Below are 6,000 nucleotides of genomic sequence, written 5' to 3'. Positions count from 1 at the left end.
CTTGATCTGAGTGGGTTTCTGGCTCTCTTTGGAACAGGATTTTTTTCTGTAGAATAAGACTTCATATGAGTGTACAACACTACAAAAGAGGACTTCTCAGAAGTCAGATTCTAGCTGGCATAGTACCTACAGATGATTTCATCCTAAAAGCCAGGTTAGTATGTGTCTTTTAGGTCAGTAGTTATTACAGATGATTTTTCTGCATTGCTCTTGAAAGCTGTCATTTGATTTTAGCAATTAAAGAAAACAACTCCTCTTTCCTTTGTTCTTGGTACTTTTAAGATTGGTTACTGATTTAAAGTAGGAAGGTCTAATAGTTTGGAATTGAGGATGTTGTACAGGAGAAGAAAATGTGTGTGCTTCTCCCTGATTGCTTCTGTTAAGTAAAATGCGCATGTTGAGTCCTGAGTGTTTGTTGCCATAAAATTTCTTTAATATTGCGAGAATGAGATGTTCTGCTGTTGTCCTACTCTTCTCATTTGCAGAAAGGGCCTACTAACAGAGTACAGTAAAATGCTATGGCATTAGGTAACTTGGGCACTTGAGGGTTTTTTGACTTCAAAAAGTCTGAATTGTAGATAGGGGTGTGTTTGTGAAGGGGGGGGTTAGAGATAGGTGGGAGTGATACGTGATTGTTTACAAGTATCAGATGTTCATAAAGCACCTGCTTGCTGTTCTGCTTGGTGCTGACCACAAGGAAGCACATAACGGTCTGCTCCAGGAAGATAACTAAAGCTGCTGCTCTGTAACTCTGCTCTGCCCCAAGCTCCCTAGCAGGCCATCGTTGCCGGCAGTGCTCCTTCCACACAGGTACTTGTGTGCAATCCTTGAGGTTCTCATGGCCATTATCCAACACAAGGAGATCAGGTAGTCTTTGTAAAACAAGCTGGGTTTCATCTTGCCTTGGTTATACCTATGTGGCCTTGGTTAAACCTATGTGAAGACTTTTACCTAGGATTAGACTGGGAGTTGGTAGTGTAAGGATGCTGGGTTTCATATCAAAACTTAAAGACGTGTATATTGCTGTACTCTTCATGTAGACCAGAAATTTGTGTGTTTTGAGCATCTGTACTGTACATGTACACTGTTTGTGATGTACTTCCTTCTAGCATGGCTTGTGTGCTTTGCCACCAGGACTCTGCCAGTGCCATTGAACTTGGAAGGGTGAGAAGACATGTCCTGTATTGGGGGCTGTGGCCTGATAACTATTTACCTGCAAATCCTTCCCAGCTGGGGCTGTGTGTGTGCAGTACGATGCAGGCAGCTGATTCTCGTTCCTTCCATTAAAACTTGCAGTCTTCTATGCAGAAATCTGTGCTGTGAAACCTGTGACTGGAGCTTCAATTGCCTTGCCTTCACTGGAGTAACTTAGCAAACCAGGAGGTGTGTGCACCCTACATCCTGCTCAAAACTGCTGCAGTGGAGGGTAGCTTGTTATATGTGATATTAATATCTCCTCTGTGCTGGAGGATTTGAATGGCTCGTTAGGATTTGAAAGTCTGGTATCAGCAAATACAAATTTCACTTTCTGGATCTCGTTCTCAGTTTTTCTGTTGACTTTCTGTATTAGCCTCTTAATTTGCCAAAATCACAAGGTTTATTTGACATTTGCATCATTTAATTACCAGCAATTACATGTACAAAACGTTATTTGTTTTATACTTTCTAAAGGATTCAAATACTGAGGGGAGGCTTGACTTTTTCCGTACCCTTAGTTCCAAGATGTCCTCATGTTCCTCTTAAGTGCTGCAGTAATAGTGTGGCTATCAGGAAAGCGCTTACCTCTGGACTGGCTTCCCAAACAGGTGAATTGTGCCTGTCTTGTCTGAAACCTGGAGGATCTTGTTGCCAAAGGTGGGTGAAAAGGGAGCTTGGGGCCCAGCTGTTCACCACTAGATGGCGTGGGCCTTCAAGCTTTGCAGGTAGAGGGCACATTGCAGGAGACCTGTTGAGCACCCACCCATCAGTGCACCCAGTGCGGTCAATCACCTTTGCTGTCCCTGTTTTTAGCGATCCCGGTGGAAATCCTGGTGGATCTTGGCTGGGAGGAACAGGGACATCCCCTTGCAGGGAATGCCTTCCTGCTATTTGCCTACATGTCTCGTGCCAGGAAAGCTATGAACTGTGTGTAGAGTCCTGTGCCTGGGGGAATTGCATGTTGTTTTGCAGTAGAGGATCACTGGATAATTTTTTTTGTCAAAGAAAGTGACCTCAGAAATGATCTGCCTCAAAGGAAATCCCAAAAGTACCAAGAGGGATCTGCTTTTCTTACTGCTTGCCATAAAATAGAAGCAGCATTTCTTTACCTCTCTGGGTTATGAACATACTGTAACGTTGTAAAGACCAGCTTAAAGAAATGGGTTAGTTTTTCATGTTTATTTTTTTCTGGACTAATCATAGGAGTAAACTGTCTACTGTCCAGATCTCTTCAGAAACAACCTGCTGTTGCATTTCTCACCTTTCTTATGGTTTCACTGCAGGGATGTGAAGTGAAATGACAGCCCACCAGAGCTGGTCAAAATCTTCCTGGTTACGGAGCAGCTGTTTTCTGGCTGTAAAACCAAGACTTATGATGTGCTCACTTAATATTAGCCTTGCAGGGAAGGTTTTAATACTAGGCTTGGGGGTAGAGAGCCTGTGTCACGTTTTCTTTGTAATGAAGACAGAAATCCTTGAGAAGAGCAATGAGATACAGATGTAGTGGGAGCCTTGCTAGCTTGTGAGTCATCCTGCTGATTCAGGCAAAGGGAGAAACAGGGAGCATTTTGTTGGTGTCCCTTTGAACCCTTTTTGATCTTTCAGGCTGTATGGCTTGCCAGGGAAAGAGGGCTTATTGCAGCTGTGTCTGTGTCCAGGCTACATGCGTTTCTCCTTCAATCCATCTCTTAAAGACTGAGCTCAAAGACACCATGTCCCTGCAGGTTTCCTGTAAGTAAGGAGTGGGTGGAAAGACAGGAAGGCTTCAGGTCAGCTGTGCACAGGAGTTTGTGTATAAAGGTAGGGTTAATGCAGGGCTTCCCTTGCCCTTCTGCATTGGAGCCATTCATGTGCTGCTTGGGCCTGGAGGGCTGCTGCTCTTTTTAACAGTTTTTAGCACTTGGCAAGAGAGCCTCTTAACAAAAGTAAATGTGTTGGGAATAAACTGGGCTGTCTGCAGTCACCTAGCAGGTCAGCATCTTGCAGGATCCATCCACCACATCAGTGGAAGCTCCTTTGATGCTGTATGGGAGAGACATCTCCCTGTGATCACAGTCCACACCTATCTCCAGCAATGGCACTAGATTTCCTCCTCTGTCCCATGCCCTTCCTGAGAGGAACTGAGAGTTCATGTTAGATGAGCCGCACTTGTCCTCAATACTTCAAGCAGGACTGGAGGATGCTTCAAAAGTAATTCTGGGAGATCGGGTGAGCTTGTCCCATTCTAGCAAAAGGAAGAAAGTGTGCTGAGAGAAGGAGAGGGTGCAGTGGTGGGGTTTGGTGTGTGCTTCCTGCACTGGGAAGAAGACGCAATAGACTGAGTTTCATTAATAGCCATCATGTTTACTACTACTAATGACAGTAAGAGGCCAGCATTTGGTGCAGCGCAGGGGATGAGATTGCAGCCTTCCCATTGCCTGAGACCTTCTGCATGCTGAGAGGCTGGTGTGTTTTGGAGCTGGGCTTTGCTTTCATGTTTTGTGCTGCTGTCAGCAGGTGCGAGACTGTCCCACCTGGGCAAGGAAGCTGTGGAAAGCTCATCAGTCTTCCTACTTGTGCAAAAGGTAGGGCTTGGAAAGCCTTTGGGTTTTCTGTTGTGTTTTGGTTTGTTTTGTTTTTTTTTTTGCATTCCCTCTGCCTGCAGTACAAGGGCAAGAGATGAATCAAGTCTGGAGGACTTGCTGCTGTGAGCATGAAATAGGTTTTTAAAGATATATATGCATCTCAGCTGGTGAGGGGGCCACAGCTGTGGCTGCTCTGATAATGAGGCTGGTGCCTTCGTCTTCACGGCTGTGGACAAGCATCCCTGCTGGGGAAGGGAAGGCTGCTGCTGCAGTCCTTGCCTGGGTGCCTGTTGTGCAGTTTCCTTCTGGGAAGCCATGGGTGCTTTCTGGTACAAAACATTGTGTTTCACTTTTCTGCTTCCATTATTCTTCTTTAAAAAAAAAAATTCCTTGTAATTCCTTGTAAAAGTAATTCCTTGTAAAAGGGTCGGAATTGTTGCTCCAAAGGCTTTTGTTTGCTGTATAAGAGATACCATAGATAGCCTTGAGCTCCTGTGCTGCTGCCCTGTCATGGAACCCTGACCAGAAAGTTAGATGTAATGGCTCCATATGAAAAATGTGAAATGTGGGAGTTTATTCCCTTTGCTAGCACAGCTGGAGGAAGATCTGTCTGCTGGAAAACCAGTGAGCTGCAGCAATTTGGGTTGTGGTAAATGTCTGGTAACTAGTGCTGGCCTGTCTGTGCCTTTGTCTTCCCAGACAGTAGTACCATGGGTTTGTGGTATAGGAGCAGTTTCTGTGTCCTGATGCTCCCATCTTAAGTGTGCTCTGGTTAGCTGTTGATGAGCACAGTGCCCCAGTACCTTGCTCGTTATTAATGTGCTACCAGCTGCCCCTGCAGTTTGTTGCATGGGCAGTTTCTTTGCTTGTGCCATCAGATAAAGCATTGAAAATAAGCCGAGACTGTTTCCAAATATCGTGCACTGTAGAAGACTCGTTTCATTGAATGTGTGTACTCACTAAGGTACGTATTGTTTGCCGAATAATTGTCATGTTCATGCTGATACGGAACAAAAATAGGATGGAGGCCTATATGCTGGCCGTCAGGAAACAGTAAATGACGATCTTTCATAACGTGTTTCTAATTAGTAAAAGAAAATAAAATCACTGTCAGAAAGTCATTTTGAAAACCACACTTTGAAATTGTATGCTATACTGTAAGTAATTGTATGCGGTAATGTATGTAAAATAGAAGTTCTTTCAGCCTTCTTATTTTTTTGTGATTCAGCTGTTGTCATGCCTGCAGGCTGGCAGCTGTGGGCTCCTACCAGAGCCCCTGGTGACTGCCTGGGCTCAGCCCTGCTTCAAGCAGGGAGCTGTCAAGAGAAGAGATTTGATGAAGCCTCAGCACCAAAGCTTTGATTTACTGACACCAGGCTCCCTGGTCCTGGGGAAATCCACAAGCTTCTACGGTGTTTTAGCTTGTGACTCCAGTTAAACTCCATATGTAGCTGCGCCAAGTTACAGGAGATAGATACGGGATTTGTCATGTTAGGATCCCGCAATGTGATCGTTTGTTGATGAGCCACTTAACTGAGCTGCCTGTAGAGGCTTGAGGAGATGTAAACAATGGAGCTTGGAGAGAGTTTATCTCCTGCTAAGGTAGACTTAGTCATACAGATCAGGCTTTACTGAGCCTATTTCTCTCTATTCAGTTTAAGGAGAGCCCTGGTGATTGCTCATGTGCAAATGTCTTTAGATAAGCAAGACAAGTCACACCTGGGGTGTCTTACACTAGGAGAAGAGATGAACTGACCCAAACCGGGGCACTTCTGAGTACACCACCCCTAGAGAGAAGAAAAGAGGGAACAAGGAGTAGGCTCTCATTTGTATCTCTGCCTTCAAGCAGCTTTACTCCTTGGGTGGAGCTGGTGGTTATTCATACTGCTCACAGCTGCAGGATTCGTCAGTGTGTGTAGCATCGAGAAAAGACTTCCAAGATCATCTAGCCCAGCCACCAATGTCACCCACTAAACCATGTCTCTAAGCACCACGTCCAACCTTTCCTTAAACACCCCCAGGGATGGTGACTACCACTTCCCTGGCAACCCATTCCAATGCCTGACCACTATTTCTGAGAAGAAATGTCTCCTCATTTCCAACCTAAACCTCCCCCGGCACATCTTGAGGCCATTCCCTCTAGTCCTATCACTAGTTATCTGTGAGAAGAGGCTGACCCCCAGCTCCTCACACCTTCCTTTCAGGTAGTTGTAGAGAGCAATAGGGTCTCCCAAGTGCC

Source organism: Anser cygnoides, chromosome 2, assembly GCF_040182565.1.
Source record: "Anser cygnoides isolate HZ-2024a breed goose chromosome 2, Taihu_goose_T2T_genome, whole genome shotgun sequence".
In the NCBI taxonomy this organism is placed as follows: Eukaryota; Metazoa; Chordata; class Aves; order Anseriformes; family Anatidae; genus Anser; species Anser cygnoides.
The sequence above is the reverse complement of the archived record's forward strand: the minus strand, read 5'-3'. Positions refer to the sequence as shown.